The sequence below is a fragment of the Elephas maximus genome, chromosome 17 (assembly GCF_024166365.1).
Source record: "Elephas maximus indicus isolate mEleMax1 chromosome 17, mEleMax1 primary haplotype, whole genome shotgun sequence".
NCBI classification, from domain to species: domain Eukaryota; kingdom Metazoa; phylum Chordata; class Mammalia; order Proboscidea; family Elephantidae; genus Elephas; species Elephas maximus.
Window position 1 is genome coordinate 90,360,786 of NC_064835.1, and position 9,579 is coordinate 90,370,364.

Here is a 9,579-nt window from a genome sequence, read left to right on the forward strand (position 1 = left end):
CACGGTAAGAATTGGTAGTGATAGTAGCTGAACACTTGCTGCATACCAGTCCTTATGCTAATTCCAGTACAAGGTAGGGATGCCATTATACAGATAAGAAAACTGAGGCTTACAAAGGTTAAGGATTCACCTAAGTGACTGACCTAACTTGGTCAGGATTTGAACTCAAGCAGACAAATTCTCATGTATTTTGGCCCAGGCATCGTTTGGGGCTGAAATCAAGAAATTGCCTTTCCCATAGTTTTTTCTTGGCTTGGCAGCCATAGCTGCTGTTTTTGCACTGTAATTACAATTCTGCTGGAAGAACACAGCATGTAAAAGGTATTAAATGAGCGTGCTTCGGAGTTTGCTCCTAGTGGACGTTTTATACCTCTGGGAGGCAGGATGTTTGAACAAAGAAACACAACTGAAGAAGAGAAAGCGTCTTGCTTTCTGGGTAAATTATCGGTCTTTTGATTCCAGTTTGCTAATCTTAAATCCTGTCAGGGTGGTAACTTTAAAAATGCACTTCTATTTATTTTCCTTGAGAGTCACTTGGAATCCTGTATTTCTAGGACTTGAATTTATTTGCAAAGACAACACCTTCAATGAAAACGCAGTGAAGCAGGGTTGGTGCCTTACCAGGTTGTCCTCCTCAGCTTTCCGCTCTGGTCCACCTACAGAGGAAGGAGCAGAAGCCAGCATGAGGTTGAGAGCCCATCCTGGGACTGGGCAAGGACGATGAGGTAGGGATCGTGGTGACCCAGGACCTGGGAACAGAGACAAGCAGAATCAGAAAGAGCAGGTTCTCATTCAGCTGCATGCTCCTGGTGAGGACCTGGGCTTTACTCAATGGCTGAAACGTGGCTTGAGCCCTTGACTAAAATCCCAACCTTCATGCCTGTAACGTGCAGGCCATGTGAGTGTGACCAACTTGTCCTAGTTTGCCCGGGACATTCCCAGCTTTAAAACCTTGCATCCCAGGGAACCCCTCCGTCCCAGGCAAACTGGGACAGTTGGTGAACTTGCCTGTAACTTGTGCTTGGCCACTGAGTCTTCAGTCACATCTACATCACAAGGAGGCATGAGGGAGACTTGTGCTGGCCTCTAGGTTGTAGATAGGATGAGACAAGCTGTGATTCCTTCTCTAGGTCACTGGGGTTTTTGTCAGTCATCGGCTTCAGGTGCTGCACTTACTCCCTCCTGCGTCCAACTTGTAGGTGCTGTCAGCCCCTACTGTAGGCTTGGGCAGGTCCTTTCTGGTTAAAATGATGTCCACGAGCAGGACATAGATGGGTCCTCCTGCTCCAAGGTGGCCAGTGGACAGAGGACTGCCCTGAACCTCTTGGTCTCCCCCTTTCTGATCCTGAGCCGGTGGCCATCTCACAGAAAGGGGTTTGGAACCCCAGTCAAAATAGGTTGGGAACCACACCTTCATGCCCTGGTTCTAGAAAAATCAGTGTGAGAGTTAGGCTCATTTCATAGCATGATCCGCACAAAATGACACAGATGTTTGCTCTTGCTCCATGTTGTCCCATGAGGCCAGTTCTCCCCTTCTCCAAGCTCCCTTGAGAGAAGAAAATGTCGTTGTGAGAAAGCTCAGCTGGGGGAGCCATTTTGTACCCCTGGAAGCAGGAGGAAACTCCATGTGGAGAATAAGCCCTGTGGTGCAGTGGTTAAGAGCTCGGCTGCTACCCAAAAGTTGCCATTTCGAATCTACCAGCTGCTCCTTGGAAACCCTATGCGACAGTTCTACTTTGGCCTATAGAGTCACTGTGGGTCAGAATCAACTTGATGGCAATAGGTTTGGTTTACTTACATACAACACAAACGTGACCGTTACTCTTTTTAAAAATCTCCGTTCACTGAAGGACTGTGTAGCCTGTCACTTCAGTCCTCGGTTTAACTCTTGAAAAGCATATTCTCTGTGTGCTAATCATAATAAATCATAACAAAAGGTCATGCTTTGATTCATTTCCGACTCTCAGACTGAAAAAGTGTATGCAGTTTGGTGTTGGTTTTGGCTAAACCAAAAGCCCTTTCAGTAAAATTAATGTTGAAGGAGTTAGAACTAAGTTTCAATATCGAGGGCAGTTGTAAGAAGGCGGCAGGAAGGCATCTTGGGAAGTTTTCAGTGTTGGATCCTAAGACTGTATGCGGTAGACACTGACAAGATGCTTTTGACTGGGTGATTGCACTCCACTTTAGAGACAACGGTAGAGTGCTCGACCCAGGGCGGGCACTTGACAAACGCTTCTTGTGCTGAACTGGAAGCCTGAGTGAACAGGACTTGCCAGCTCCTCTCACCCTGTCTGCTCTTTCCTGGACCTTAGACATGACAGTCGACTTACCTTATGTCATTAGAACACAAGGAATATGTCTGCCACTGGAATGTAAGAAATTTGGCCCCTCTCCACGACCGCCACAAAAGGAAAAGGCGTGTGGTACCTCTTTTGAAGAGGCATCCACTCTTGACCCATCAGCAAGGTTCTTGGGCACCACTGCCAACCTCCCCCACAGGGGTGGGGTGTGCTGTGTGCTGCTGTTTGGCTCAGGCCCTGTACAGTGGCTAATGGGTTTGCATCTCCATGAGTCTCTTGCTGCCTCTGAAGTTTGAACCATGTTTCTTGTTCCTGTTGTAATTCCTTTTGGGGTTTGTTTGAAAAATGTACAGGAACTCAGTTCTTTTACCCGCTCACCTCGCTAACTATGCTGTTAGCCTCACTTGCATCTCGATTCCCTCAGCCACTCTCTTCCACACCCACAGAAGCATAGTAATAAGGACATATCCCAGATGTCAGCAGTTCCCCATCTTCTGGTCCTGCATCCCCGAGGTCGATCCGTTTTTAGCTACATGCTCAACTCAATACAGAATTCGGACTCTCTTTAAGGTACTTTAAGTCCACTTTTCCAAAACCATTAGTGAGAAGTGTGGACTTTACAGATGATCGCAGTGAGACAAGGAAGGAGTTAACTTCACAGACTTTAAGGCGAAAAGATTCCCCCCATTTGATAATCTTCTTCTTTCCCAAAGTTCTTCCTCTTTTGAGTCCTCATCTCTGACCCTCCTCCCCCTGGAATCTCGGTCCTCACCCAGGAAAACTGAGTCTCTACCCTTTCTCTTTTATAGAGTAGCTTCTCTGACCCTCGAAAGCCTGGTCTCAGCTTCAAAACATCTTCCCAACAAAGGTGGGTCTGCTCCACAAGAGTCTCATAAAATCTTCCTTAAAACATCATCTCCACCACTATCACCACCACCGCCATCATCTTCATCATCACTACCACTATTTATTGAGTGCTCATCTTGTGTCAGGCCAAGGACTTGACCTTACAAGTTTTATTACAACAATCTTATGAGTTAGGGAATGTAATTATTTCTGTTGAATGGGTGAGAACACTAGAGATCTAAGAATTGTTTGCCAATAGGTGGTGTTGGCTCCACTGCGATTCTCCTACCTCAGTGGGCCCTTCTTTCAGCTGCTGAGCTATTGGTTTCTTCTCAGTGTTCTCCCCGGAGAGTTCCTAACAGCGGCTGCTCCAGGCCCCTTCCACCTTCAAGCCCTTGCTCCCAGTTCACTTGGCCTCTGTGGTTTCTGCAGTGGTTTCCTCGGAGGACCTTCTCTTTTGCAAACAGCTCTTTTGCTCCACCTCATCATTGCTAAGGCCAAGATTCCTTGAGCAGCTACTGTTCTAAGCACATTGGAGGACTAGCTGGTCCTTGGTCTTTTGTATCCAGCCTGTCGCTCCTACTCACCCTCCCGCCATGCTGATTAAGGCTGTACCACTTTTTTCTTGTCTCCCTACTTCCAGAATCTTCCCTTCCAAACCATTCTGAGACTCAGTGGAAGACAAGTTTTTCTAAAGCCCCATCTGGCAACCCAGAATCTTTGGCATCCTGACAACCATGTGAACCATACGTTCCACAGATGGGCATTTCGCCTGGTACAGTGTGGCTCCGCCTTCAGTATAGCCACGATCAGCCAGGTGAACTGGACTGTGCCCCAGGCCCTGGACATCTCAGCCTTTGCCATCTCTGCAATCAGTTCAAGCCACTTGCTCATCCTGGGGAGAATGCTCTGCCATCGTTCATTCACTCATTAATTTAATTTTTGTCTCAAACCCCTGTGCCAGGCACTTTGCCATCCTTGCCTATCCAAATAGCATCCTTCTAGACAGGACAGATATGAGATAAAACAAATACCACATAAATGCCAATTGTTGCATCTATGTGGTGGGCATATGGGTATTCTTTTAAACAATTATTTGTCATGTCTTGCCTTCTCATTTCTAAATAGCAAACTTTTATTGCTGTTTCATGATTTCCTGGTTTGGGGCATTACATATTATCCACCTGTTGGGAAGAGAGGATGAAGCTTTCTTCCCTGCCCTGGCTCCAGTACACGTTTCCCTTCCTCCCTATGTAGTTCAGCTGTAATTTGGCCAGATTGATATTTGATGATTACATCATTATAATTGGGTGACTCCATTCAGAAATGAGCTGTGTAATTCTGAGTCTTAGCTCAGCTCGAGAGACACATCCTCTCCCAAGCCTAGAAGTGTTCTCTTCCAAGCATTCTGCTTTGATATACCGGCTCGCTTGGTACAGCTGGCAAATTCACGGTTTACCTCCCTTGAGAGACTTGCATCTCTTTGAAGCAGGGCTCATGAACTGTAACTTGGTGACCATCACTTTAGAACAGTGGCCTGCACACAGCACTAGCTGAGCAGACAAATGTGTGAAGTTGGGGGAGACCATGAACTGCTTATGCCGGTTTGTGTTTGGGCCAACCAGCTCCCGGAACATGAAATCAAGCCATGGAGATTTTGGAGGGTGCAAGACCACTCGAAATAATTGTATTCCTGGAGCTGGGGGCTCCACTGCAAGCAGACCCCTCTGTTCTTTAGTATCATTTGTTCTTGTTCCCTTCTCATTTACAGTATGAGAGCTGAAAACAGCAGGGTAATTCCAGCCTGGGTTTTCTGAGAACATGCCCGGCTCCCTGGTAAGTCAACCAGAAACGTTCTTCATACCCTGGCGGACTGTCAAGTTCTAAACAGCCTCATCTCTCATAAAAGATTACCCTTTTTTTAGAGACTATATGATGAAATAGAAATTGATTATGTATTTTTTAAAGCAAAACTTAATGTTCTGAAGATAAAGTGGACTAAGCATAAAAATAAACAGGTCTGTGGTTGAAAATAAAGTCACCATGCCTTAAAAAAAAAAAGCTGTCATCTCAGGCTAGATGTCCTATGTGGTGTCCTCGCATCCTCTGCAGAACGGTTTTCCCAGCGGGTCTCCTCTTGTGCAAACGGTTGCTCTGCTCTGCCCTCTCGTTGCTGCGGCCAGCCCTCCTTGAGCAGCTGTGTTCCAAGCACCTTTAGCGAACGACTGCATCATGCCACCTAATCCTCACGGCCGGGCCACAAGGTAGGTCTCTTAACATCCAAAGCCTCCTTCCTCGATTCTACCTCCCCAGCCTTAAAAGACCTCAGCACCTTCATTGCCTGTTATTTAGGTGTGAGAGGAGAACCTGGATTCCTGTTCTTGGCCCACTCTACTTGGAAGAGCCACCTGCCATGATCCTGTGCTACTGGCAACAGTAGTGCTTGCGTTTAGAGGGATCATCCCTGGGAAACGGCTTGAAAGCATGCTGAGAAACCCATTCAGTATGCAGGTCCCACTAACTTCAAAACCAAGAATGAGACATTTGGGCACCTTCAGTGTAGAAGCAGAAGTCCTTGGGTGCACAAACAGCTTGCACTTGACTACTAACCTGAAGTCGAGGGTTCAAACCCACCCAGTGGCATCACAGAAGAAAGGCCCGGTGATCTGCTTCCATAAAGATTACAGCCAAGAATACCCTGTGGAGCAGTTCTAGTCTGTAGCACATAGGGTTGCCATGAGTCAGAATCAACTTGACAGCAACTCACATCAACAACAATGTAGAAGCTGGAGTCGCTGGGTGATGCAGACAGTTAAGGCACTTGGCTACTAACTGAAAGGCTGGCGGTTCAAATATACCCAGAGGTGCCTTGGAAGAAAGTCCTGTTGCCAGGAGTTGGGTTTGACTCCCTAGCAACTGGTTTTGGTAATGGAGAAGCAACCACAAGAACAACAGTAGTTAAGGCTATAGAAAGGAGAGATGGACCCACTGAAGCCCCCTGCTCAGTGTTTGTTACATAGAAACATCTACCATCCCAAAGATCTGTTCCTAGTTTGTTACATAGAAACGTCTACCATCCCAAAGATCTGTTCCTAGTTTGTTATATAGAAATGTCTACCATCCCAAAGATCTATTCCTAGTTTGTTATATAGAAACGTCTACCATCCCAAAGATCTGTTCCTAGTTTGTTATATAGAAACGTCTACCATCCCAAAGATCTGCTCCTAGTTTGTTATATAGAAACGTCTACCATCCCAAAGATCTATTCCTAGTTTGTTATATAGAAACGTCTACCATCCCAAAGATCTATTCCTAGTTTGTTATATAGAAACGTCTACCATCCCAAAGATCTATTCCTAGTTTGTTATATAGAAACGTCTACCATCCCAAAGATCTGCTCCTAGTTTGTTATATAGAAATGTCTACCATCCCAAAGATCTGCTCCTAGTTTGTTATATAGAAATGTCTACCATCCCAAAGATCTATTCCTAGTTTGTTATATAGAAACGTCTACCATCCCAAAGATCTATTCCTAGTTTGTTATACAGAAATGTCTACCATCCCAAAGATCTGCTCCTAGTTTGTTATACAGAAATGTCTACCATCCCAAAGATCTGTTCCTAGTTTGTTACATAGAAATGTCTACCATCCCAAAGATCTGTTCCTAGTTTGTTACATAGAAATGTCTACCATCCCAAAGATCTATTCCTAGTTTGTTATATAGAAATGTCTACCATCCCAAAGATCTATTCCTAGTTTGTTATATAGAAACGTCTACCATCCCAAAGATCTATTCCTAGTTTGTTATACAGAAATGTCTGCCATCCCAAAGATCTATTCCTAGTTTGTTATACAGAAATGTCTACCATCCCAAAGATCTATTCCTAGTTTGTTATATAGAAACGTCTACCATCCCAAAGATCTATTCCTAGTTTGTTATATAGAAACGTCTACCATCCCAAAGATCTATTCCTAGTTTGTTATACAGAAATGTCTACCATCCCAAAGATCTATTCCTAGTTTGTTATATAGAAACGTCTACCATCCCAAAGATCTATTCCTAGTTTGTTATATAGAAACGTCTACCATCCCAAAGATCTGCTCCTAGTTTGTTATATAGAAATGTCTACCATCCCAAAGATCTGCTCCTAGTTTGTTATATAGAAATGTCTACCATCCCAAAGATCTATTCCTAGTTTGTTATATAGAAACGTCTACCATCCCAAAGATCTATTCCTAGTTTGTTATACAGAAATGTCTACCATCCCAAAGATCTGCTCCTAGTTTGTTATACAGAAATGTCTACCATCCCAAAGATCTGCTCCTAGTTTGTTATATAGAAATGTCTACCATCCCAAAGATCTATTCCTAGTTTGTTATATAGAAATGTCTACCATCCCAAAGATCTATTCCTAGTTTGTTATACAGAAATGTCTACCATCCCAAAGATCTGCTCCTAGTTTGTTATACAGAAATGTCTACCATCCCAAAGATCTGCTCCTAGTTTGTTATATAGAAATGTCTACCATCCCAAAGATCTATTCCTAGTTTGTTATATAGAAACGTCTACCATCCCAAAGATCTATTCCTAGTTTGTTATATAGAAACGTCTACCATCCCAAAGATCTATTCCTAGTTTGTTATACAGAAATGTCTACCATCCCAAAGATCTGCTCCTAGTTTGTTATACAGAAATGTCTACCATCCCAAAGATCTGCTCCTAGTTTGTTATATAGAAATGTCTACCATCCCAAAGATCTATTCCTAGTTTGTTATACAGAAACGTCTACCATCCCAAAGATCTATTCCTAGTTTGTTATACAGAAATGTCTACCATCCCAAAGATCTATTCCTAGTTTGTTATATAGAAACGTCTACCATCCCAAAGATCTATTCCTAGTTTGTTATATAGAAACGTCTACCATCCCAAAGATCTGCTCCTAGTTTGTTATATAGAAACGTCTACCATCCCAAAGATCTATTCCTAGTTTGTTATACAGAAATGTCTACCATCCCAAAGATCTATTCCTAGTTTGTTATATAGAAACGTCTACCATCCCAAAGATCTATTCCTAGTTTGTTATATAGAAACGTCTACCATCCCAAAGATCTGCTCCTAGTTTGTTATATAGAAATGTCTACCATCCCAAAGATCTGCTCCTAGTTTGTTATATAGAAATGTCTACCATCCCAAAGATCTATTCCTAGTTTGTTATATAGAAACGTCTACCATCCCAAAGATCTATTCCTAGTTTGTTATACAGAAATGTCTACCATCCCAAAGATCTGCTCCTAGTTTGTTATACAGAAATGTCTACCATCCCAAAGATCTGCTCCTAGTTTGTTATATAGAAATGTCTACCATCCCAAAGATCTATTCCTAGTTTGTTATATAGAAATGTCTACCATCCCAAAGATCTATTCCTAGTTTGTTATACAGAAATGTCTACCATCCCAAAGATCTGCTCCTAGTTTGTTATACAGAAATGTCTACCATCCCAAAGATCTATTCCTAGTTTGTTATATAGAAATGTCTACCATCCCAAAGATCTATTCCTAGTTTGTTATATAGAAACGTCTACCATCCCAAAGATCTATTCCTAGTTTGTTATATAGAAACGTCTACCATCCCAAAGATCTATTCCTAGTTTGTTATACAGAAATGTCTACCATCCCAAAGATCTGCTCCTAGTTTGTTATACAGAAATGTCTACCATCCCAAAGATCTGCTCCTAGTTTGTTATATAGAAATGTCTACCATCCCAAAGATCTATTCCTAGTTTGTTATACAGAAACGTCTACCATCCCAAAGATCTATTCCTAGTTTGTTATACAGAAATGTCTACCATCCCAAAGATCTATTCCTAGTTTGTTATATAGAAACGTCTACCATCCCAAAGATCTATTCCTAGTTTGTTATATAGAAACGTCTACCATCCCAAAGATCTGCTCCTAGTTTGTTATATAGAAACGTCTACCATCCCAAAGATCTATTCCTAGTTTGTTATACAGAAATGTCTACCATCCCAAAGATCTATTCCTAGTTTGTTATATAGAAACGTCTACCATCCCAAAGATCTATTCCTAGTTTGTTATACAGAAACGTCTACCATCCCAAAGATCTATTCCTAGTTTGTTATATAGAAACGTCTACCATCCCAAAGATCTATTCCTAGTTTGTTATACAGAAACATCTACCATCCCAAAGATCTATTCCTAGTTTGTTATATAGAAACGTCTACCATCCCAAAGATCTATTCCTAGTTTGTTATACAGAAACGTCTACCATCCCAAAGATCTATTCCTAGTTTGTTATATAGAAACGTCTACCATCCCAAAGATCTATTCCTAGTTTGTTATACAGAAATGTCTACCATCCCAAAGATCTATTCCTAGTTTGTTATATAGAAACGTCTACCATCCCAAAGATCTA